General features: G+C 46.9%; 4 long non-coding RNA genes across 8 annotated transcripts; 1 reads left to right on the top strand and 3 right to left on the bottom strand.

The window, feature by feature from the left end:
* Nucleotides 1-480: 480 nt before the first annotated feature.
* Nucleotides 481-5,063, bottom strand: LOC142830484 (uncharacterized). Its single transcript, XR_012905778.1, has 3 exons — nucleotides 5,010-5,063; nucleotides 4,560-4,694; nucleotides 481-2,127 (listed from the first exon to the last, which is right to left on the bottom strand). It is a non-coding gene; the product is annotated as an uncharacterized LOC142830484 (long non-coding RNA).
* Nucleotides 5,064-5,234: 171 nt separating this feature from the next.
* LOC112544321 (uncharacterized) lies at nucleotides 5,235-8,346 on the bottom strand. 4 transcript variants are annotated; one of them, XR_012905776.1, is made up of 8 exons: nucleotides 7,898-8,346; nucleotides 6,984-7,724; nucleotides 6,676-6,825; nucleotides 6,381-6,519; nucleotides 6,103-6,261; nucleotides 5,941-5,988; nucleotides 5,689-5,825; nucleotides 5,235-5,366 (listed from the first exon to the last, which is right to left on the bottom strand). It is a non-coding gene; the product is annotated as an uncharacterized LOC112544321 (long non-coding RNA). The 4 variants fall into 4 exon arrangements; XR_012905775.1 differs by having other exon boundaries at nucleotides 5,689-5,988; XR_012905773.1 differs by having other exon boundaries at nucleotides 5,689-6,261.
* Nucleotides 8,347-8,430: 84 nt separating this feature from the next.
* Nucleotides 8,431-10,178, bottom strand: LOC112544322 (uncharacterized). The gene is made up of 3 exons (XR_012905777.1): nucleotides 9,066-10,178; nucleotides 8,731-8,895; nucleotides 8,431-8,568 (listed from the first exon to the last, which is right to left on the bottom strand). It is a non-coding gene; the product is annotated as an uncharacterized LOC112544322 (long non-coding RNA).
* Nucleotides 10,179-15,691: 5,513 nt separating this feature from the next.
* Nucleotides 15,692-23,504, top strand: LOC112544320 (uncharacterized). Of its 2 annotated transcripts, none has more exons than XR_003087665.2 (4): nucleotides 15,692-16,313; nucleotides 19,136-19,269; nucleotides 20,525-20,632; nucleotides 22,216-23,504. It is a non-coding gene; the product is annotated as an uncharacterized LOC112544320 (long non-coding RNA). The 2 variants fall into 2 exon arrangements; XR_012905772.1 differs by having other exon boundaries at nucleotides 21,477-23,504.
* The last annotated feature ends 1,974 nt before the right edge of the window (nucleotides 23,505-25,478 follow it).

The following is a 25,478-nucleotide window of genomic DNA, read 5'->3' as shown; positions in this document are numbered from 1 at the left end:
CCAACTTAAATGTATACCCCAAATTAAAAAGCACAGTAAGAGAGTCACCAAGTAAAAGCAGCAGTGACAGAGAAAAAGGCATCATTTACAAAGAAGTGGAAGTTAAATCCTGGTGAGGAAAGAGAAAGCAGCATAAACAGTCCAATTAAGTGCAAAAATAGAAGAACAACAAGAAGAAGGAAAGCCAAAAGGACTATAAAGAACAGCTAGCCAAACAGTCCAAAAAAAGAAGGGGGGGAGGGAAGATAAAAACCCACTTGGCTAAGTACATCAGAAGAAGGAAGCCTGCTTAACAGCCAGCAGGGGCCACTTGACCAGCAAAATGCTCAAGGAGCACTCCAACACCGTTAAGTCGTTGGAGAAACTAAATGAATTCTTTGCTTTCGTCTCCACAGCGGAGGACGGAGTTAAGGAGTGTTGGGGAAATCTCGCTCCCCAGGCTGGAGGTCAAAGCAGAGAGGCAGGAGAGAAATCTAGAAGCAAAACTTTATTAAGCATGCAGGCAGGCTGACAGCTACCAGAGTGAGAGCAGCAGCAGCCCTGAGAGAGAGTTTCAGGGATCCTTTATACAGTATGTTCAGACAGTTTAGTTGTTGATTGTTTTCTTTACCATATCAAAGTCTCAGCAGAAGTACTCAGACATTTCTGTTCACACCAGGAGTTCTAGAAGTAAGTTTTACAGTACAAAGGCACACGAGAACCCGAGTGAGGAGTCTACAAAGCAACTGTGACAAAGATAAAGAGTTTACATGACAAACTGACAGACTAGGAAGTTGAGATAGGAGGCATTATAAGGGTCTTGATTAGAGTTAAGATGATTTCTCTGTTACAGCGAGAGGGGCCTGGAAAACTTTTAACCCTTACAACAGTTTTCTTTTAGAGAGTTTTGATTTCCTGCACAGTCCCCCCTTACACAATTGGAGTTATTTGATTTTTCTCCCTCAATTCCCCCCTTTAATACTCCTAGTGGAGTATTACTCAAAATTTGTCCTGGACATTCTTAGGTATTCTTCTTCTGCTAGGATACTTGCCCATCCCCATCTTCCAAATTTTTCATCCTTAATACCTCTTTGGTTCTGTTGTGAATGGCCCACTGCCCATTGCCTGGATTTAACCATACTCTACGATAGCAGGTATTTTCTGGGATCCAACCCAGATCTTTACCAGTGCCAATTTTTCTTTCAAAGCACAATGGAAACAGTTCCTGATAGGGGAATCCCCGAGGCAATTAGATTTTTACACCAAATCTGCCTGTCTGCCCCCCCACCCCACCCCCATGACAATGTACTCCTGGTACAGTGTGTTCATTCTGGGCATCTACCCACTCCCGCTTTCCTGGAGAATACTGACTACCAGTAAATCTGAATTTTAGGGGTCTGGTCCACAGGGAGGCAGGAGTTGGGATAAACGGTAATGGTTAAAGGCCTTCAGAGCCTTTGATAGGCTGTTCACATATCCAACTGTCACTTGCATTGGTGAGGGACACAATCTTCTGCAGGGCTTCCCGATAAGGGTGGGGAAAGTTATATACTAAGGCTACTCTGACTACTAAAAGAAGGAAAACAATCCTCATCCTATTATAGTATCTTAAATCTCTAAAGTAGAAAAGATAATAAATAATAAATAAATAATAAAGTAATAGCACCTAGCAAAGCAGTCTAACTAAGCTTAATCAGTCAGTATTGTTTGGCTTGCCTCTGCAGGCACTCTTCGAGATTCCGTAGTCTCTCAGTTCACTCAGCACTGGAAAGGATTCCCCTTTGCGAGAGCAACAGGGCACCAGGCTCACCTGTCGGTCTTTGCTGGCACAGTCCTACCTCTCAGGTTGTACCTTGAAGCTCCTGGTGGAGGCCCGTTTGGTAACAGTCTGGTTTGAGAGTCTGCTGCCTCGGTCCGCTGAACCTCGTCCTCAGGTGATTCCTCCGGGGAGGGGTCCTGGGTGACGGGGTCAGTCGGCTCTGTTGGATCTGCAGTTCGGCATACGTGACTTGCGTGGATCCACGAGGGGCGCTCCTTCACCTTTACTGCTGTGTGGGTAACGAGCAGCACTTGGAACGGTCCTTCCCACCGGGCTGCCAGGCAATTCTTTCTGCCTTTCCATGTGGCCACTAGCCTGTGGGTCTCCTCCTGCAACATTAAACTGCTTACAAATCACACATGAATTAGGTACCCTTGCAGCTTCGAGGTGCACGCCTGAGGCGTACCATTGTTTTAGGATCTGTGAGGCCACCCCCCTTTTGCTCACGTGTGTCATTTGATGAGACACCTGAGCAAGCTGCCATGTGAGAGATCTTGGGGCCACTGGGCGGCCATCAGGCGCAACCATTATCCCAGCTGGGGATAAGGAGCAGCCTGCTTTCTCCCAAAGATTTCTCTCTGCAGCTTGCTGTAGTTCTATCAGGTCCTGCAAAGAAACAGGGAGAGAAAGAGACACCAGAATCTGAAAGGGAGCCGGAGGTCCATGTGCTGCTGCCCGTCTGGCCGCTGCATCAGCACTCCCATTACCCAGAGAAACAGGATCGGGTCCAAAGGGGGGGGGGGGATGGAGGCGCAGATGGCACATCTGGGGAATCAAGCTGTTTCTTTAGAGTAGCCAATTGTTGCTGCAGCTTTTCAATAGAATCTTTTTGGCTAGCCATAACGCGGTGATTCTTCCCCCCCCCGCCGCATCCTCCCAGAGGCACCAATATTCCATCTGGTTAGGATGTTTTTCCTCGAGGAAAACTAAGATAAGCATGCTTTTCTAAATCAAAGCTACCTTCTTGTGGCCATTTTTTCCTGGGAATTCCCCTGAGTATAGCCATTCCAAAGGCTTATTCATTTCTTAAGTCTCCTTAGTTTCAAACCTGCCGGCAATTTACCTAGCTGACTGTAAATTGTTATCATCTGAGACAAGGGAGTCCCAGGCTGTGAGAAACCTTTCCCCTCGGTCGGAGACATACTCGAGGGAGCAATCCCACCCACGTTAGCACTGTCCTGTCCAAGGACAGCACAGGAGCCCAACAGTACTACCTTCTCCAAGGATAGCACAGGCATCCAGCAACACTATCTTCTCCAAGGATAGGGTGGGAGTCCACACAAACTGTCAGCTTCGCTCACACTCCTTATGTGCCGAGGGGAACCGCCCTTGCTTTCGGCAGCTGTTCAGTGACACTGACAGCACCGGTGCGGCTGCGGTCCCGTTCCGGACTTCACTCACTCAAAACCATGCGCTTGGACTCTCCACCAGTCAGCCAGCAACAAAATCCAACCCCTATTTGTCTATACCCAGTGTTTTCATTTTAAATCTCCCTCCAGCCTCTTCAAGAAAATTTAGGAGCAAAAGATGACTTACCGCAAGCCGGTCCAGCTGGTGATGAGAACAGGGAGGCGGACTGGGGGATTTTAAATGGATCCCTTACCCTTCGTGATGCGCGCTGTAGTCCGTTCCCGTTCCCCATCGTCAGCCTTTCCAACTGGAGTTCCAAGCCATCCCACTTTTGACGCTAAATTGTTGGGGAAATCTCGCTCCCCTGGGGTACAGAGTCCCCAGAAGGGTCCGAGGCTGGAGATCAAAGCAGTGAGGCAGGAGAGAAATCTAGAAGGAAAACTTTATTATGCATGCATGCAGACTGACAGCTACCAGAGTGAGAGCAGCAGCAGCCCTGAGAGAGTTTCAGGGATCCTTTATACAATATGTTCAGACAGTTAAGTTGTTGATTGTTTTCTTTACCATATCAAAGTCTCAGCAGAAGTACTCTGAGACGTTTCTGTTCACACCAGAAGTGCTAGAAGTAAAGTTTTACAGTACAAAGGCACACGAGAACCCAAGTGAGGAGTCTATAAGGCAACTGTGACAAAGATAAGAGTTTACATGACAAACGAGGAGTCTCCATGAAGTTGAGATAGGAAACATTGTAAGGGTCTTGATTAGAGTTAAGATGGTTTCTCTTACAGGGAGAGAGGCCTGGAAAACTTTTAACCCTTACAGCAGTTTTTTTTAGAGAGTTTTGCTTTCCTGCACAGTCTCCCTCCCTCTTCGCCCCCCCCCCCCCGACAACTGGAGTTATTGGATTTTTCTCCCACAGGAGATTCCCAAACCCGAGCAATTCTTTTTAGCTGACAAAGCTGAGGAATTGTCCCAGATTGAGGTGCCGCGGGAGGTGGTTTCGGAACAAACCGATAAAACTCCACAGTAACAAGTCAGCGGGGGACCAGACGCCATTCACCCAAGACTTCTGAAAGAAGAAGTCAAACGTGAAACTGCGCAACTGCTATTAACTGGGGTTTGTGTAACCTATCCTTTAAAGCAAGCATCTGTATCTAATGACTGGAAACACAGCTAATGGGACGCCAATATTTTTAAAAGGGCTCTAGAGGTCAACCTGGCAATTACAGACCAGCAGGTCTAACGTCGGTACCAGTCACATTACTCGGAACTTCGGTCAACCCTAAAATTCTCAAATACATAGATGAACGTAATTGGTTGGGGGGCGGGGAGCGGGAGAAGTCAACCCAGTTTCCGTAAAGGGAAGTCGTGCCTTACGGTAGACTTCTTAAGGGGAGGGGTTCCAACAGACCTGCGGACAAGGGGGAAGCCAGCAGCTATAGTATACTTCGATTTCCAGAAAGCCTTTGACAAGGTCCCTCACCAAAGGCTCTGACGTCAAGGACGTTGTCATGGGATGAGAGGGAAGGTCTTCATGGATTGAGGACTGGTAAAACAAAAACAAAAAACAAAACAAAAAACCGAAACCCACACCCAAACCGAAACTACACCCCAGGAAATAAAGGGTAAGAATAAATGGCCAGTTTTCAGAATGCAGAGAGGTGTCCCTCCAAGGATCCGTACTGAGACCGATCCCATTCAAACTATTTCTAAGTGAGCTGCAGAAAGGGGTTCACTCCCTACGGGGCATCTGCCACCGGCCACGGTCGCAAGACAGCGTTCGGGGCCAGATGGGCCTCCGGTCTGACCCCGTAGGGCCGTTCTTATGTTCTTAACACAGCCCCCCAAAAGCCACACTTACCTCACCTCCCCTCTGTCGGCTCCAAGCTTTGTCTCCAGCTCAATCGCCCCCACCTGCAACAAGGCACTCTCAATTGCCAAGCACATGGTCTCAGTCCCTGCAACTAGCACCAGTCACGCAAAACAGACAGATCATTGCATATTCATCCCTCCTGCCCACAGCACAGCCCCCTCTCCCCAACACACCCTCCCACCCACATCCACTCCAAAAGTACACTTGCCGAAGAACTCTTAAATGTTTCCCAGGTTAGGATCCCTGTGTGCTGCTCTGTCCGTTTCCCCTCTGTCTTTAGTACACACAAGGCATCGGCCAAGCTGAAAACCTTGCGTCTAACGCTATCGTCACTTCTATATACACCTGCAAGTAAGCACACCCATTACATAGAGTTCACAGTGATAAACACACATCTAAAGCATTCCTGCAGCTATCACCAGTTCAAGAATACCAAGAAGGAAGCCCGTCTCAAAGCCTTACCTGTAATGCTATTGTCTCTTGAATGTACAGCTGCAAGAAGCACACTCATTCAACAGTGAACAGTGTGTAACATGACCAAACAGTCTCTTCAACCATCACCCGTGAAAGAAAACTGTAGCCGAGACCTTTAAACAACGACAGTGTCCAGCACAGTATACAACCCCTCTGCCCCTCCACTCCACACTTACCTGAGCTACTATCCTACCTTTTCCAGGCAAACTGCCCTTTCGGTTGGCTCCCCTCAGTTTCTCCTCAGCCGGTCTTCCACATAAGGTTGTAGTCCTAAGAACAAGGCCCATCTCAAATGCTTGCCTCCAATGCCTCTGCCCCTTCAATATACAGCTGCAACAAAGCACACCCGTTACACACAATTCAGTGAAACACACAGCCCAACCATCCCTGCGACCATCACCAGTAGAAGAAAATCATCTCCGAGACGCTTGGATACTTAACATACCAAGCACGCAGGCTTTGCTTCCAATGCCATTGCCCCTTCAGTATATACCTGCAACAAAGCATTCCCATTGTACACAATTCACAGTGATAAACATCCCTGCAACCATCACCAGTGAAAGAAAACCACCACAGAGCTTTAGATACTTAGCCCAGCTACACTTACCTAAACTCTATCCCACCTTTCCCAGGGGAGCTCCCCTGTGGGCTCTGTCATGATACTGACCAGCCCTGCTGTGGGGACAGGCGCCGTGCGTTCCATGCAGGGAGGAGGCGGCAGAGCTTCTCAACCTGGCCAGAGAACACAGCAACACTTTCAACATGCCTGCAACATCACCCGTGAAAGAAAAGCATATCAGAGACTTGGATGCTTAGCCCAGTCAGCACAGCCAACAACGTTTCCCCCACCCCCAAAGACCAAACTTACCTGAGCTCCTAACCTACCTCTCCTAGGCAAGGGGCTTTGTTGATTGCTCCCTCCATTTCCCCTCTGAGTGCATTTGCTATAAGGCTGGAGGCTGAGAGAGGCCCAGTGCTCTTCTCAAAGCCTTGCCTCCAATGCTATTGTCCATTCGATATACAGCTGCAACAAAAGACTTGTTACTTACAATTCATCAACTCACAGCCCATCTGCCTCTGCAACCAACACCAGTGAAAGGAAACCATCTCACAGACCCTTGGATACTTACTGTACCCAGCACAATACGCTATCCCCTACATACCTCAATGCCACACTTACCTGAGTTCCTATCTGACCTTTCCTAGGCAAGCTGCCCTCTTGGATGCTCCCTCCATTTCCCCTCAGCTGGTGTTTAGTGTAAGGCTGGAAGCTCCAAGGAGAACCAGTTCCAAGTCTTGCCTCCATTGCTGTAGTCCCTTCAATATACAGCTGCAACAAAGCACACCAATTACACACAATTCAGTGATAAATACACAACCCCACCATCCCTGCAACCATTACTAGTAAAAGACAACCATCTCAGACCCTTAGATACTTATACCAAGCACAGTACAAACCTCCGCCTCCCCCACAAAGACCCTACTTACCTGAACTCCCATAGTCCATTCCCAAGCAACGTTCTTTGTTTGCTGCTCCCTCCATTTCCCCTCTGCATTTGGTATAATCCTGGAGGATTTAAGAAGGCGGCCCAGCTCAGAGCCTGGTCTCTAAACTTATCACCCCTTGAATGTACACCTGCAAGAGAGCACACTTGCTACACAGTTCAGTGATAAACACTCAGCCAAACAGTCCCTTCAACCAGCACCACCCCTCCCCCCAGGATACTTACCCAACCCAGGACAGCAGACAATGCTCCCTCCCTGGCAAAGGGCAACCTTACCAGAGTTGCTATCCAACCTTTCCAGTCATGCTGCCCCCTCTTGGTTGCTCCCTCCGTTTGCCTTTGGTTTAAGGCTGGTTGCTCCAACAAGGAGGCCCATCTCAGACCCTTACCTCTAATGCTATCGCCTCTTAGAGGCACCTACGACAAAGCACACCCATTACACACTATTCACCATGATAAACACATGGCCAAACAGTCCCTGCAACCATCACCTGTGAAAGAAAACCATCACGCACACTTGGATACTGACAGTATCCAGCACAGTATACGCCTCCGCTCCTCAACGCCACACTTACCTGAGCTCCTATGTGACCTTTCCCAGGCAAGCAGATCTCTTGGTTGCTCCCTCAATTTATCCTTGGCCCATCTTTGGTATAATGGTGTGGCTCTAAGGCGGCCTATCTCAATGCCTTACCTCCAATGCCATTGCCCCTTCGATATATACCTGCAACAAAGCACTCCCATGACACACAATTCACACTGCTGAACACTGCCAAACCATCCCTGCAACCAGCACCAGTGGGAAAAAAACACCAAACATATCCTTGGACACTTAGCCCACCGAGGACAGCACACAACCCTCCCCTCCCCCAGCCCGCCCATGTAAGACAAACTTACCAGAGTCTCTATCCGGGCTTTCCAGTGACGCTGCCCTCTTGGCTGCTCCCTCAGTTTCCCTTCGCCTGCTTTTAGCATAAGGCTAGTTACTCTAAAAAGGAGGCCCGGCTCAAAGCCTTATCTCCAATGCTATTGCCTCTTGAATATACACCTGTAACAAAGCATACCCATTACACACTATTCACCATGATAAACACATGACCAAATAGTCCCTGCAACCGTCACCAGTGAAAGAAAATCACAGATACCCTTGGATACTGACAGTACCTATCACAGTACATAACCCCTCCACGCCACACTTGAGCTGCTATCCTACCTTTGTCCCAGGCAAGCTGCTTTCGTGGTTGCTCCCTCAGTTTCTCCTTGGCGCCGCTTTCGTATAAGGCTGTAGTCCTAAGAACGAGGCCCATCTCAAAGGCTTGCCTCCAATGCCATTGCCCCTTCAATATGTACCTGCAACAAAGCACTCCCATTATACACAATTCATAGTAATAAACACAGGCAAACCATCCCTGCAACCATCACCAGTGAAAGCAAACTGTGTCACAGACTCTTGGATACTTAAGCCCAGCCAGCACCCTCCCGCCACCTTCAAAGGCCAAACTTACCCAAGCTCCTATCCTACCTTTCCTAGGCAAGGTGTTTTGTTCTATAGCCTCTTCAATGTATAGCTGCAATGAAACATACCCATTACCTACAATTCACCATGATCAACACAGCCCAACCATCCCTGCGACCATCACCAGTAAAAGAAAACCATCTCAGACCTTTGGATGCTTAACATACCAAGCATGCAGTATATAACTCCACTTCCCGCCAAAGGCCCAACTTACCTGAGCTCCCATCAGACCATTCCCGAGCAATGTGCTTTGTTGGAGGTTGTTAAGCTGCTCCCTCCGTTTCCCCTCTGTCTACCTTAGGTATAAGGCTGGAGGATCTTAAAAAGGAGGCCCATCTCAAAGCCTTGTCTCTAATCCAATCGCCCCTTGACTATAAATCTGAAAGAGAACACACCTACTAAACAGTTCAGTCAAACACACAGCCCAACTGTCCCTTCTACCAGCACCAGTGGAAAAAAAGTCACCAAACATACCCTTGGACACTTAGCCCACCGAGGACAGCAGACAACCCTCCCTGCCCCCGGCCCGCCCATGAAAGGCAAACTTACCAGAGTCCCTATCCGGGCTTTCCAGTGAAGCTGCCCTCTTGGATGCTTCCTCAGTTTCCCCTCGCCTGCTTTTAGCATAAGGCTAGTTGCTCTAAAAAGGAGGCCCGGCTCAAAGCCTTATCTCCAAATCTCCAATGCTACTGCCTCTTGAATATACACCTGTAGCAAAGCACACCCATTACACACTATACAGTGATAAACACATGACCAAACAATCCCTGCAACCATCACCAGTGAAAGAAAACCATCACAGATAGGTACTGTCGGTATCCAAGGTTATATCAGTACACAACCCCTCCACACCACACTTACCTGAGCTGCTAGCCTACCTTTCCCAGGCAAGCTGATCTCGTGGTTGCTCCCTCACTTTCTCCTCAGCCTGTCTTTCATATAAGGCTGTAGTCCTAAGAACAAGGCCCATCTCAAAGGCTTGCCTCCAATGCCTCTGCCCCTTCAATATACAGCTACAACAAAGCACACCTGTTACACACAATTCAGTGAAACACACAGCCTAACCATCCCTGCGATCATCACCAGTAGAAGAAAACCATCTCAGAGACCCTTGGATACTTAACATACCAAGCAGGTACACACCTCTGCCTCCCCCCAAAGTCCCAACTTACCTGAGCTCCCATCAGACCATTCCCGAGCAACATGCTTTGTTGGAGGCTGTTGGCTGCTCCATCCATTTCCCCTTTGTCTGGGTTTGGTAGAAGGCTGGAGGATCTAAGGAGGCCCAGCTCAGAGCCTTGCCTCTAATCCTATTGCTCCTTGAATATACACCTGCAAGAGAGCTCACCTACTACACTGTGATAAACATCGACAAATCACCCCTTCAACCAGCACCAGTGAAAGAAAGCCACCACACACCCCTGGAATATTTAGCCAACCGAGGACAGCAGACAATCCCTCCCCCCATAAAGGGCAACCTTACCAGAGTTCCTATCCGGCCTTTCCAGTCAAGCTGCCCTCTTGGGTGCTCCCTCAGTTTATCTTCAGCCTGTCTTTGGTATCAGGGTGTGGCTCTAAGAAGGCGGCCCAGCTCAAAGCCTTATCTCCAATGCCATTGCCCCTTCAATATACTCCTGTAACAAAGCACTCCCATGACACACAATTCACACTGCTCAACACACTGCCGAACAGCCACTGCAACCAGCACCAGTGAAAGAAACCCCTCACACAGAGCCTCAGGTACTTAGCCCAGCCAGCACGGGACACAGCGTCCCCCCCGCAAGGGCGCACTCACCGAAACTCCACCCGACTTTTCCCAGGCCAGCTCCCCTGCGGTACTGTGGGGGGGGGGGGGGTGTCGGGCTGGGAGCAGGAGGCAGCGGCGTCGTCTCCTCAGCCTGGCCGGGAAACAGGGCCTCGCTCTCTACGCACGCTGGGCAAGACGGGGAGCTGGAGCGAAGCTGCCCGAGGAGGCAGCCGCACGGGCCAGGCGGCCTCGTGGCGTTGTTATCCGCGGCGAGGAGCCGAGCGAGGGAATTACCTGTCTTGGTGCGGGCAAAGCGCGTCTGCGGGACCAGCCCTCTCCCCGACGAGCGGCACGGCGCGTGCGCTTTCAGAAGTGAAAGGGGTGTGGCCAATACCGGCCTTTTTATGCACTCAGCCCTGGGCGTGGTGGGGGGAAACAGGTGTTTCTCATTTGGTTTCCGCCCAGTTTGGGCGGGAAAGTTGGCGCCTGCGTAGTAGGGGAACGCCGACGCAGCGTGCTGTGGGCGGGGCTCATTGCGGTGAGGGGGGGTCGTGAGCACGCGCATGCGTAGCTGTCGGAGTCGTGCTGCGCTACTGTCCCCCGCGGCAGCTGGGCCCCGTCAACTCCCGTCGCCCCGGTACCCCGGAGGGTCCCCCCGCTGGTCCCCTGAGTGCCTGCCCTGCCTGTCGCGTCCTGGAGCAGCGCGCCCGGCGCCTCCCTCGGCTCCGCCTCGGACTCCAACTGCCTGCACGTGCTAACGGCTCCGCCGCTGCGCGAGGCGCCCCAGGTTTGAGCCGCTTTCGCTCGGTCCCGCGGCCGGGGAGCGGGGGGGCCGCTGTGCTCGCCCGAGTGAGAAGACGGAAGCGAGATTTCTCCGTTAGCTCCGTGCGGTGCAGTGACCTGAGGCCGCGGGTTCGATCCCGGCTCCTCCTGTTCGCCTGGCACTAGCCCTGCCCGGGGGATTTCCCTTTTCATTGCCCCTGGGCGCTAGCCCTGCCGGGGGGGGGGGGGGATTTCCCTTTTCATTGCCCCTGGGCGCAAGCCCTGCCGGGGGGGGGGGATTTCCCTTTTCATTGCCCCTGGGCGCTAGCCCTGCCGGGGGGGGGGGGGATTTCCCTTTTCATTGCCCCTGGGCGCTAGCCCTGCCGGGGGGGGGGGGGATTTCCCTTTTCATTGCCCCTGGGCGCTAGCCCTGCCGGGGGGGGGGGGGATTTCCCTTTTCATTGCCCCTGGGCGCTAGCCCTGCCGGGGGGGGGGGGGGGGATTTCCCTTTTCAATCCCCTTGGATATTAGCCGTAACAGGGGAGGAGGGATTTCCCTTTTCATTCCAAAGGATGAAGGTGCCACAGGAATCCTCATTTTTAGCTATCCGTGAACAGCCTTTGAGTTTCTGTTGGGGGAAAAAAACTCAACATACTAAAGAAGAATGCTGCATCTTTAAATTAAGTGATTAATGTCTGGCATTGACACTCTCTCGAGCATATTACGGAAGCAATTTAAGAGTGCTGATGAGGAACAGAAGACAGTAAAACTCTGATGGTCCGGCACTCCTGATGGTCCAACACCATCAGGAACCCGGAAGTGCTCCGAGCAGCCGGACCATTGGAGCTGCTCTGCCCCCAGCTTCCCGGATTCAGCCGCTGCTAAAACTGACCAGCGGCTGAATCGGGGAAGCTGGGGGCAGAGCAGCTGGAGTGCTGCCAGGTAGGTCCCGTAGCGCTGCCCCTCGGGGCTGCGGGACCAACCTGGCAGCACCCCAGCTGTCCCCGATTCAGCCACTGCTGAAACTGACCAGAGGCTGACTCCAGGAAGCCTGAGGCAGAGCAGCTCTGCCCCAGATTCCTGGAACCAGCCCCTGATCAGTTTCAGCCGCAGCTGACTTGGGGACGCCTGGGACAGGGCAGCTGGGGTGCTGCCAGGTTGGTCCCCGCAGCGCCAAGGTGTGGCGCTGTGGGACCAACCCTTCAGCGCCCCAGATGCTCTGTCCCAGGCATCCTGATTCAGCTGTTGTTGAAACTGACCAGCGGCTGACTCCAGGAAGCCGGGGGCAGAGCAGCTCTGTCTCGGGCTTCCTGGAGTCAGTCGCTGATCAGTATCAGCAGCAGCTGACTTGGGGACACCTGGTGTAGAGAAGCTGGGGAGCTGCTGGGTTGGTCCAATAGCGCCAAGGAGCGGCGCTGCGGGACCAACCCGGCAGCACCCCAGGTGCTCTGCCCCAGGCATCCCCAAGAGCAACTGGGGTGCTGCCGGGTTGGTCTCGCTGCGCCAAGGTCCTTGGCGCTACTGGACCAACCAGGCAGCACTCCAGCTGCTCTGCTGCAGGTGTCCCCCATTCAGCCGCTGCTGAAACTGACCAGCTGCGGTTGAATCAGGGATGCCTGGGGCAGAGCCGGACTATTGGAAGGGGGGGGGCTATGAGGGGTCTAGGGTGGCATCCCTCCCACCCCACCCCAGGCCCCTCATAGCCCCCCCTTCCAATAGTCTGGCATATTTGATAATCCAGCACCCCCTGGGTCCTAAAGGTGCCGGATTATCGGAAGTTTACTGTAATTGTTTCAGCATTATCAAGCAAATTCTGTTCCCACTTTTCAGTGTTGCCATTGACTTCAGTGGATCAGGAGTTGGCACCAGTGACATTTCTACTTGTCCACAGCACACTCTTCCTCCTCTTTTCTCCATTTAGTACTTCTGAGTTGGTCCGTTCAGAGAAGGGACAAAATATAGGCTGGAAATGGACTGTGTTAGTTCAGCCTTGAATATATAAAAATATTCAGTTGCATAAAGAATGGAAATGTTTTCCAAAAGGAAAGTATGTAAATTATTAGGTTATGGAATCAGAAATGCACATCAATGTATGTGCCTCCCTGCTTTTTAGAGTTTGTTTAAATGAAAAACAAGATGATTACCAGGACTCCTGCCAAATGCCCCCTTCCTTTTGTTCACTATTAGGGCTTATCTTCACTTATCCTAAGGTCAGTGCTACAGAGACTGATCTCCAGGGGTCTCTTGATTTAGTGGGTCAAATCAGGTCCCACTAAATCACCCACTGATAATGCTCCCGCTGACCACTGTTCTCCACTAGGTTGTGAGGAGTAAGGGAAGTCGATGGAAGAGTTTCACCGGATGATCTCCTCCAGTTGGGAGATTGCATCTTGGGTCAAATTTATGCATGGACTATAGCTATGCTATTCATGTAACTAGAGTTGCATATCTTAAGTTGACTTTCTACAGTTGTGTAGACCTGGCCTACAAAAATTGAGTTAAGAACCCACGCAGCATCGGGTAAATATTTTAGTTAAGCATAAAACAAGATCCACCACAAAATGGAATTAATAGTCAGGAAAATTCTGGGCCATTGTCAATAAATCCACGAGGTTTATGTCTAGCAGGAAGGATGCAGTCTTCCCCTGTGACCTTTGCAGGTCATTTTGCTTCTCTGTACTAGTGTTCCTTCTAATATTTTCCATCCATGAGTGGAGTGAGTTTTGTCTTGTGCACTGCTATTGAGGTCATGTGCACTTGTCTGGATGTATACCACCATGGCACCCACCAGTTGCTAACAAATATCTTAGATCTACATATTTTTAAAATGTTATGGAAAAATACTAAGACCAGGGATAATTAAAGTAAGGTAAATTACTTTAAATGTTTATTTAATACGAAATCAAATAATAGGAAAATTAATACTCCACTGTAACCCAGAAACTAGCCCTATCAGTGAATCACGGCTGGAATCCAAAATAGGTCCAGTTAGATATGCAAGTTTCTCCTCTCTCTTTAACAACATGTACATGATTAGCATGTACATGTTATCAAAGAGAGGAGAAACTTGTTAGAGCTGAGATGTACATTTTAATTCTCAGATCTAACATGATTAGCATGTACGTCTCAGTTCTAACATGGAATTGTTAGAACTGAGATGTACATGATTAGCATTAAACATGATTAAATTGCATTGACTTCAAAGGGATTTAAGTATACAATTAATGCATCTCTGAATCAGGGTCTTAATTTCAACATTTAAATTGTTAAATGGTTTAAATGTGTACACATCAAAGGAACTCTTTCTTTACACTGTTACTGAACCCAAAGGTGTACTCATTCAGATGGAGCAATGCCCCATGCTTTGTGTAACAAATACAATTGTAAAAAAGAGCAATATAAGAAAAAGAGAATCAGATTCACAATTCTGCACTTAAAACTGCCAGTAAAGTCCCATAATAATTCAATTAATTTATCTACTAATATAAGTGTGAGTTAATGGTCTAGGAAAATAAACAAGAAGTTTAACCGAAACTGTTGAAGATTATAAAATCTTCATCTATGAAACTGATGTGTAGATTATAAAAACAAAATAATCCCAGCTCTGTTCTACAGTTTCATGCTAACTTTGCACATAACTGAATACGTTTTTTTAATGCCATAGATATTTGAAATGGGGTAGAAAACCTCACACTGACCATGACACAATAGGGAGGAGATCCTTACCTGTTTACAAGCAATCACAGCCCTGCTTCCTGTCCTGGCACACGCAGCCCTGGCAGGAACCACCTCATCATGGGGCTGCTGCTGGAGCTGGAAGCAGGCTGCGATGAGGCTGCCCTAGCTGTCCACCAAAGCCTCAGAGTATGCTGGCTCCCGTGGCCCTGCTAGCCAAGCCACATGACATCCACCAATCAGGAACCCGCCACTCACGTTCCAGCAGGAATGTGAGTAGTGAGCGCTGCTGTATAGCTCTGCAAAGGAGGTGGGCAGGCCTAGAATTTTTTGTGCATGGCTGCACAGGTGCGCACCTTAGAGGGAACTATGCTCTGCACTACAGTTTTATCAATAAATATAATAGTACATCCCCCTATCTTACAGGGAGGATAAGTACCTGCAGTACTCAAATACTATGGTAACCAGGGCCAGCCATGTGTGTAATAGTTTTAGATAGCTGGATACAAACATTTTTATAGAACAGGTGAACAAAAGCTTCCTAGAAGTGGGGACCCACCAGTGCCCGAACTATCTCCGCATGACTCCTTGCACTAAGGGCCCCCTCTCCTCCGTTCACTCCTTTCTGCCTGCTCTCCCCTGTTGCTCATCCTTACTGCCAGTAAAAATTGATGGGGCCATGACTCCCTGTACCACCCTGTTCTGGTGCTCTGTTCTAGAGCTCTTACTGCAGAGGCAATCATACATGAGGTTTTGGCCTCCAGGGCTGTCATTTTGGCACCTTTCACCATCATAAAATTCATTCAAAAATTAGGAAAGGAGCTAATTAGACACTTCCATTGATGCAGCATATCTTTGTTTAAAAAAAAACCACCTTTATGTGAGAAGCAGATTAAGGTACTTGAAGCCAATTAGTTAAGCTTTAACAGATGGAAGTGCTGCCCGTTTCCATTTAATTAATATGAACATATCAATTCAAAATCATATTTAAGTAAAGTCCAAGTGTTACAATGGGTTTGTGCAGTATCTGTCTGCCTTATCGGACACGATCCAGCTTTTGCTGCTGACTTCATACTCAGCATCATGCACTAGCCCTAGAGGACCCTGCCTCACCCCTTTGCAGTTTTCATTGCACTACAATTTCCCTTAGCAATCACTGGCAGCTGAATTTTTCCTGTTATTGCTCCTTACGCAACTCACTTGGCTCTTCTGCCTAAGGCCATAGGTTCTGCATAACCACATTCAGACCTGAAATCTCATCAAGTGACATTTGTTACCCTACTATCTGGACCTTTGCCTTATTCCAATCCCTTCCTTGCACCCCACATATCTCATGCTGCTGCAGTAGGAAGGGATTTGGATAATACAGCAGTTATATTAGAATGGAGATCTCCAAAAACAGTGTGAGGGACTTTCTGCAGCCCCACATTCCTGCGTGGTGCAAACAGCAGGGAAGGGAGGGGGTGGGGGTAGAGAGTAGAGTCTTGGCCAGGGGTCTGTTCTCTAATCTGCCTTGCACCTGCAGGTACTGGATATCACTGAGTGAGCAAGGCTAAGCAGAGACCACCCACCAAACTGCGAGAGGGAGGAGGATAAGCAAAGCCACACTGCTGGTGAGCGGTTCCTGCTGTCTCGATTATTTGGACTCCCAATTATTCAATAAAATCCATGTCCCCCAACTTAGATAATCAGGAGTATACTATAGCTTTCATTTTCAAATAGCACTGTGCAATATTTGGGGAGGGAGGGGGGCAATGAGCAGGTGAGTAGAGCAGAAGGACCGGGCTGGTACTGGTCAGAATGCCCAACCATTTCTACAGATTTTATAGTGGCAATTCATGCGATGTATACAGGAGCCTTATGAAAGATAGTGTTTTTCTTAAAGCCCTAAATCCTGGAGTCTCTTGATAGCTGAACATTTCAGTTTCCATTTTAAAATACAGTTTGAACCTCTCTAGGGGTGCATCTACACAGAAGGGCTTAACTTGAAATAAGCTACACAAATTGAGCTACATCATTTGCATAGCTTATTTCAAAATAGCTCATTTTGAAATTGGGAGCGTCTCCGCAGCACTTAGTTTGAAGTAGAGCACTCTTCCTCTGACTTCCCTTACTCCTCGTACAATGAGGTTTACAGGAGTCGGTGTAAGAAGTCCTTGAGCTTGACAGTATTTCGACATTATTTCTAAATAATGCTAGTTCTTTTGAAATAATGTTGCTGTGTAGACGTACCCTAATCTGGCATTCTTGGGACCTGACCGTTGCTGAAATAAAGAATTTGCCGAACCATGGGAGATTATTATCCTTTTACCTTAATTTCTGGAACAGGGCAAGCTGCTTTACTAACAGCCCTGGGCACAGTGGGAGGCAGATGCTGAGAATCATATGACTGGCCCGCACTCTCAGCTGGACAACATAAAGAAAAACTTGGCTCCAGAAAGGAGAGGGGAAAATGTAGAACAAACTCCCCCAGACAAAATTCCTATGAAACATCATCAGGCAGAAAGCTTGCAATAAACACATTTCTTCAACCTCAGTTTAGTCAGACAGCATTTCTGCTGTCAGTATTGACAGTAGTGAAAGGAAGAGACAGTAACAGTTATCCACAGAAAGCAGGTATATCTGGATCTAAAATAAAGCTGTTTCCCTCACAAACAGTGGGACTGGATACAATAACTGAACTGAACTGAAATTTGATTTATCCTTTTTATGTGTGTTCACTTTTTTTGATTGTATCCCTTTGGTATATATGGTCATGCCAATTTTCTTCCACAATTTGATCGGAGGAAGTGGGTCTGGCCTACGAAAGCTCATCACCTAATAAACCATCTTGTTAGTCTTTAAAGTGCTGCATAGTCCTGTCTTTTGTTTGAACTTAAGTAGGGAGCCCTCTTGTGGTCAGAGGTATTGATTTATTCAAGTGCATAATCTCTAAATTAAAGGCAAAATTCTACCTTCCCTGTGTACTGCAAATTGCAGTTCAGATTTCTCATGTACATCCTACACTTATAACCCATGCATAGTTTCCTCTGACATTAGGGGGTTTTGCACAGGGCAGAATGTGCAATACGAGGAGAGAGTCAAATCAGATGCAATGGGAATTTATACTTACTCAAGGCCACAGCTGCCGATCTGGTGCTGAGTGACCCATTTGTACCAATACACTGCAACATGTTTGCTGAACATGTTCTGTTCCAATGGGAGGGTGTGCTCTCATCGGCATAGAAATTACCCTCTCATCTTCACAAGCTGCAGAAACTAGGTCTGCGGGAGAAGCTGTTATAAACAAACACGTGAAGCTTTGCAATCCTTTTTATCTAGCAGCTTTAATAAGCACTGGGCGTCTGATGTTTTCCAAACTTCTAAATACAGGTTGGACCTCCCTGATCCGGCACCCTCAGGAACGGATTGGTTTCAGATGAGGGATTTTGCCAGATCAGGGAAAGTCATATCTGGCCCCCCTCTACTAGCCACCCCAAAGCTAGACTGGCTGCAGGCCCTGCTGTCCTACCAGTTCCTCCCCCCCACTTGCCTGCCATGCCAGGCAACTCAGCTCACAGCATGCTGGGCTGCTACTCTTCCCCCCCCCCCCCCCAAGCAGCCCAGCTGAGGCATACCAGGAGCCTAGCTGAGCAGCCCTTCTGTGGCATGCCACTCCCAGCTCCTCCAGGCAGCTCTGCTGTGGCTCGCCGGGCTCCCAATCCCACTGGGCAGCCCTGCTGGGGCACACTCGGCTTCTCAGCTGTGGGGATCTAGGCTTCTGGCCCCACTGGTAGTTCACTGCCAACAGCCCACAACCCTGCCAGTCTGCAGGGCTCCTAGGCACCAGATTCTCTGGTCTTGGAACGTCTGTGGTCGTGCTAGACAAAGATGTTGCCAGACCAGAGAGTCCCAGTTTACATAGATTCGAGCTGTACGTGAATGACTGGGAGGACGTAATTATACACACACACTTTAGATACTGGAGATCTAAATATATAGGCGGGTGACAATTTTTGAAAGCACAGCTCTAGCTAAAACTGTTACATAGACACTGCTAGAAAAATATTTAGAATTTTCTGTTTAAATAAGGAGCAGCAAGGGGCCCTGCTTGCAGATTGCTTTCTCTTGCTCAGAAACAGGTCTGCTCTGAAAGCAGGAGTAGAAGGTGATAGCGAACAAAAGCTGAAGGATCAAGCAAAGGAATAACTGCGTCTCTAGGACATCTTGTCTGAGACTGAGTCTGGCTTGTAAGTCCAGTAGTATGTTCAAGATCACAAGTGTCAGAGTCTGGAGAGGAGTGTGTGTGCACATATGTGTGTGTTGCGCACATGTGCATGCATGCAGGGGTGAGGTTACATGGCCATTTGGAACTAAGGAGAAACTGAACACTTCTGAAAAACTCAGATGGTGAAATTCATTTTCCTTAGATTAATTTACTGCTTTTGAAAAACAGGATAGTTCAGCATCCACGCATATGACCCCTCTGGCCCTGCCAGGAGATGACTCGCTTGACAGCAGTCTTCATCTCTGAAGCAAAACCCACAAAAACCAACAAAAAGAACTTGAGAAAAATGTTTTGTGACTAAGGTAAATATATCAGCTTATTGGGTTGAGGCATCTGCAACATTAGAATTGGTTAATTGCAAACGGTGGTTGGTTGTTTCAAATCTTAGCAGTGTCAGCTAAACTACTGTTATTTGACAAAATCAAAGTAGAAAAAAAATGGAGACACAGAAATGGGATTTAGCAGTTATGCATGAATTTGCCAACAGAGGGAGTCCTTTCACTATCTAGTGTAATTCTGGACAAATGACTTAGTAAAAGTTTAAAACATCAGTTGTGTCCCTGTTGTGCCACTACCATTGCAGTAATAGCAAAAAAAAAAAGAAAAAAGTTTTTGACATAATGTTACATCATAGTATTTAATAGATTAACAAACCATGGGGTAACACCAGCCATCCAATCACTTCAAGGGGACTGCAGAATTTAATTGGTTATTGTCGTTACAAAAACTATCTTTAGGGCACAACTTAAAATATCTGAGAGAATAATCACTTTACCCATTTTAGAGAATTATGCCATATAGCTAGAGGGCTCTTCTTTCTCTTGGCCAAACACATACCTAAAAGTCATTTGGGTGCTTTCCAGTTCTGCGACAATTCAGTTATGCCACTCACAGGCTGCTGTGAGGCTTAGTTTATTAATGTTTGCAAAGCACACCGCTATTCTCTGTACCTAAAGACATATTACTCTACAATTCTCATGTCATGTCACAGGCAAAACTTACATTGACTTCAATGGGAAATTTACCTGTGCAGAGACTCTGGGACAATATTCTAAATGAGGAGTTCTCATACTTCATGGCATTGGGACCCCCTTCTGACAAGAAAAATGACTACATGTCTTTGGGGGGAAGAGGGCACCAAAGCCTGAGCCTGCTTGAGCTCCTCTGCCCTGGGTTGGGGGTGCTAAAGAAGAAGCATGAGGGCTTCAGTCCAAGGCCTGGAGCCTGTAACTTGAGCCCCTGCCACCTTGCCCTGGGATTTATGCTCCAGTTTCAACCCCAAACCCCAGCAAATCTAATGCCTGACCTGGTGACCCCATTAAAATGGGAGTACAACCCACTTTGCAGGTCCCACCCCCAGTTTGAGAACTATTGTCTTACATGATTCATTGTGTATTTGTATTAAATCCATGGGAGAGACCCAATTCTGGACAGACATGAACATGGGCAGACAAATTGTGATCCACTTAGAGCTACCTCTGAACTGAAATCAAGCTCAAACCAAACACTGGAGAATTTAAAATAACTGTTCGCCTTCTCCCTCTTCAACATGGGCAGCTCTTCATTTCCTGGTCTGTGTCAGGATCCATCACTGTAACATGGGCATTTGTGAGGCTTCTCAGCAGAGATTAGACGCCACCCTGCCGATTAACAGAGAGCCCAGAGGTAGGCTTTTTTTTTTCTGTTGGTGATGCATATTCACATAAGCCTTGGTGCAGTGTTTCTCAACCTTTTTTTAATAAAGTATCCCTTTTTCAAAAAAATAATTATAAGTACTCCCAGTACCTACAGTTTTCAGACACACAAAACAAATTTCTACCATTGTAACGCATTTGTTTAAACAAATTCATCATAGTTGGGCGGGCGATTAAATTTGTGGGCGTAAAAAGTACAAAAATAATAAAGCACTGTAAAACTTAAAACAAAAATTCAGTTTTTTCTAATTTTCAGTTGTGATGACATACCCACCAGACTTCTCTCAAGTACTCCTAAAGGTACTCATATCACTGGTTGAGAAACACTGCCCTGGTGCACATAAAATTATTCCGCACATAGAAAATCTGGACGTGGCTGGAAAAGATTAGAAAGGACATTGGTCAGGACCACAAACAGAAATTACAAAATATCCTATGAAGTTCAATTGAATCAAGTATACAAGGTTATTTGTAGACTCTTTCTCTCACACATGCACAGTCATAGTTTTCAGCCCAATTTTTATAAGTCTGGATATTTTGAACCAGCATTCAAACTTTTAGGTGCTTAAATATAAACTGCAACACTGAAAACTTTGGTGCTTAAAACTTAGCACCATCATCCCCATGTTTAATTGAAAGACTGTTAGAAATACTCTTTCCACAGGTAAATGTGGAAAGAGACACATTTACAAATCCTAGTTTGTCAAAGGAATATATGATTATCAGTCTTTTTGAACATTTAGCACATTGGTGTCTGAGCAGTGGAATTTATAATTGAGCTTTATATGAGTTTTAAGAGATTTCTCTATTTCTAGTCTTTTCAGGAAAAATGACAAATGATGTTGCCTGTACCTAAAGAACTTTGGAGTTCCAAACAACAGATTGCCCCCAAATTCCAGTACAATAATAATCAAGAATTTGACAACATTTCTTACAAGATTTCAGTGACTCTTCACTGTGTTTTGTCCATTTGGATTTAAACAACACTTTATAACAGTCTGATTTGTCACCTGCCTCAGAACTTTTGACGACATCTAGTTTGATCAAGAAGTCAGTGAACTCAGTGGGAAAACACGTTCATTGACTTCAGTGAGATTTGGCTCTTCCCTGGCACCTGTGGAGATAGAGCATAACAGGTGCAGTAGCACCCATATTTATACTTACCGAGGGCTTGTCTTCACTACTCCTGCATGTCCAAGGAATGCATTTGCTCTTCCGCTTTTTTTTGCGGAAGAGAAAACGTGCTATTTCAGGGAGCCCTGTATATCTCATTCTATGAGGGATCAGGGCTCCGCCGAAAGAGAAGGTTTTTCCGCCATTTGGCCCCATCTAGGCTGGGCCAAATGGTGGGACAGCCTCTTCGGAAAAGCGATCGGCAAAAGTTATGCAAATTGCAGAGCACAATTTGTATAGCTTTTTCCGACAAAGGACTGTAATATAGACTTAGCCTATGTGGTGGATCAATGCTGCAGCAATAGATCCACTGGCGGTCGATTTACCATGTCTGTTTAGACACAATAAATTGATTTATGAGTGCTCTCCCGTGGACTCCAGTTCTCCACCAGGATGAGAAGAGTAGCCCAAGTCGACAGGAGAGCAGTCCCCACCAACCTTACAACACAGAAACACCATGGTAAGTACGTTGATTTCAGCTATGCTATTTGTGTAGCTGAAATTACGTAGATTAGATTAATGGGGGTGGAGGGTTAGTGCAGACAAGGCCTGTGTGCTGGTATAAGTCACAGAAGTGTAAGTCAGTAGTGAATCAGGCCCGCTGGTTGGACATTAGGGACAATTTTCTGACCATTTGGATAGTTAACTAGAACTAGAGATTGTAGAATCCCTATAATTGTTTTTAAGAACAGATGGGCCAAATACCTGTTAGAGATGGTCTATGTTTACTTGGTCCTGTCTCAGCAGGACTAAATGACCTCTCAAGGTCCTTTCCAGCTTTATGTTTCTCTTATTCAACTTATGTATCATCTAGAAGAACTCATTGCTGGGAAACTTCTCATACTGTGTCTCACATGTTTCTTTGTTCAGTTTCTGCTCTTTGCTCCTAGTTCAGACCAGTTTGAATTGTTCTGAACTAGTCCTCTCCCTCTGTGGTGTTTACGTCACTCATATCCTTTTGGGAGAGTTTTCCTATTTGCCAGCATATAGACTGATGAAAATTAAACATTAAAAGACAAACAGACCTAAACTAATTCCCAATCCACAGGGAAAAAAGTTTATTTGCAGGATGAATTTAACTGGCCTATGATGTTGTGTCTCTTTTTTGTTATCTGTTTATTATTTCTTTTTTACATACCTCCAGGAACTAGTCTGCTTGTGTACTTCTATTTTTAGCTCTGCTTTTATCTACAAGCTTTTCTTTCTAAACCGGTATGATGCAGACAAGGAAAGATCTACATTTCTATAGGCAGCTTTTTTATTCCATTGACAAGTTGCATGTTTTGAGTCCATTGACAAGTTTCAGAGGGATGTGTGCTCTCTCAGAGTTCAGGATATTTAGCTCTAGAGCTTCCTTCGGGGCTCACACCATTGCAGGTTTCCTGTTTTGTGCATGACACAATGAGTTTTTTCAAAGACACAGTTGTATGTATGGAGTTAGGGATTCATGCTGGCCTTAGAGATGTGTAAATGAGAAACACTGGACCTGATTCACCCTGTATATTCCCCCTCCCCCACGCGCCTCTCATGCACTGAGACACCAGAGCCCTGCACTTACTTGCTCTCCCCCGCCCTCCCAGAACTTTCGGGGCACCAAAATCACCTGATTCGTGCTCCATCCCTGCTCCTCCTTCTCCCCTCAGAGCTGGAACTCCACACATTGATTCGTGGCATTCCAACTCGGAGAGGGAGGATCAGGGACGGAACATGAATCAGGTGATTTAGGTGCTCCAAAAGTGCTTCGAAGGCGGGAGAAGAATAGGAAGTGCAGGGCTACAGAGGCACATGCGGAGAGAAGCTGCCAGGGGGTTTGTGGTCTGCAGGTTGCCCGCCATTGGTCCAGCACAATGGGATTCTGATGCCATTTGGTGCTTCTATGCACAACTCCTATACAAATAGGATTGTTCCAGTCACTTTCATGAGATCTGAATTTGCAATCTTGAGGTTAAAAGATCCCATAAGAAACCTCTGAAATTCTTGCTGATTGTTATCTAGTTGGGAATACAAAATTTCAAATACTGGGATTAAAATAAAAGCATATGTAACACTATACAAATGTGCAGGATTTCACGCTGACAATAGTTTTCTTTAGCTAGTTAATTCCTAATAAGAGGTTTCAGAGCTATAACTGTTTAAATTAGAAAAAAGATTGGCCAGAGTTTCTACCACATTTATAAATAAATGTGGAAATGAGGAAAAAATACACTGCTATTTTAGCCCCTAGGGAAAAAATCTGTGTTGCTGTTTTCTCATTTGAAATTATTCCAAGTGATAACCTATGTAGTGTTACCACTAGCTCAATTTTATACAAAGCTATTTTAAAAAAGAAATCACAGAGAGAAGGAAATTACTTAATTTCCTTAGCTCTGTGCTTTCCTTTGCTTAGATCATGTAGGTCCATTTTCTGAAGGATCGCGGTAATTTAGAGCCTAAACATTTCTGCAATTCAACATCAGTCTAATTGCTCAGCTGTTTTGTTGACAACAGAGAACTCTTTTTAAGTAACACAAGGATTTCTTCAAAACAGTTTCCTTTTTAAGCTACTTCTTTAACATGACCATTTTAGCAATGTAAAAAGGCAAGTCTAAAAAGGCAAGACCGTTGTGTGAAATGTACTAATAGTGGATCACAAGGAGGAGGAATAAGACAATAGCAACAAGAAACATGTATTTATATTTATCCTGAGCAGAATATGGTGTTTGAAAGCCAATTGGGCCAGCTGAGAAGTCTGCCCGCAGAGCAGAGAACCACACCAGAGGCCCAGTTTCTCATATAAATCAGCCTAGCATCACTGAAGTGGCGCTAGATTGAATTATACCAGTTTGTGATCTGGGTCAGAGCTCACATCTGTTGAAGCAGCGGGTGCTGGAATCAGTGTCTGAAGGGTAAATGTTTGGGCTCTGTGAGCACATGTGCCTTGCCCTTTCTGATCATGCTGGGGAGCATCCAAGAGTTGACAAAGAACAGTCGGAAATTCTCCGTCTCATTGTGCTGTAAGCAGAATTTCATGCATACGCGAAGGCTCTGTGATGGGCCACTGGATCACCATGCCTTAGAGGAGTCAACACTCCCAGTGGAGCCAATGGAATACGAGTGCACCAAAAAGACAGCATCATGCCCCAAATAAAAAACAGCATTAACTGAAGTTAAATGTTAAGGTCTTTGTGAAGGAAAATACCGGCAGTACCCCAGAAAGAACACCAGGAGGCAATAAAGCTCCCCTCCCCATTGATAGGCAGCTGAAGCAGAGGATATCTGGCAAGCAGTGAATACCAGCTACTCAGTAAATTAGGTCAAAGGGTATTCTTTCATAGTGTGCTCTTTACTGCATTATAAACTAAAAGCACAATCTAGTCGGAAAAGCCACGAGAAACTGTAAGCACACAGTTATGGATATTCTACAGCCAAGGAGGAGGGGGAGTTTAGGCAAAGTTGCCTGGCCTGGTTCTGAAATACAGTGCACCAGAAAGGCAGAATCATGCCCACAGCAGTGTGCTCCGATCTCATCATCACGTGGGAGTCTAATTCCAACAATTCTTGCTTGTGTGGGAATTGGACTGGCCAGCTTTCATCTCCAGGTGACTGGTGTGAATCCAGCTTTGGCATGGGCCCCAGACTCATCTCCCACACACCACCACACAGCT

This window comes from Pelodiscus sinensis, chromosome 8, assembly GCF_049634645.1.
Source record: "Pelodiscus sinensis isolate JC-2024 chromosome 8, ASM4963464v1, whole genome shotgun sequence".
Classification (NCBI taxonomy): domain Eukaryota; kingdom Metazoa; phylum Chordata; order Testudines; family Trionychidae; genus Pelodiscus; species Pelodiscus sinensis.
The sequence above is the reverse complement of the archived record's forward strand: the minus strand, read 5'-3'. Positions and strand labels throughout refer to the sequence as shown.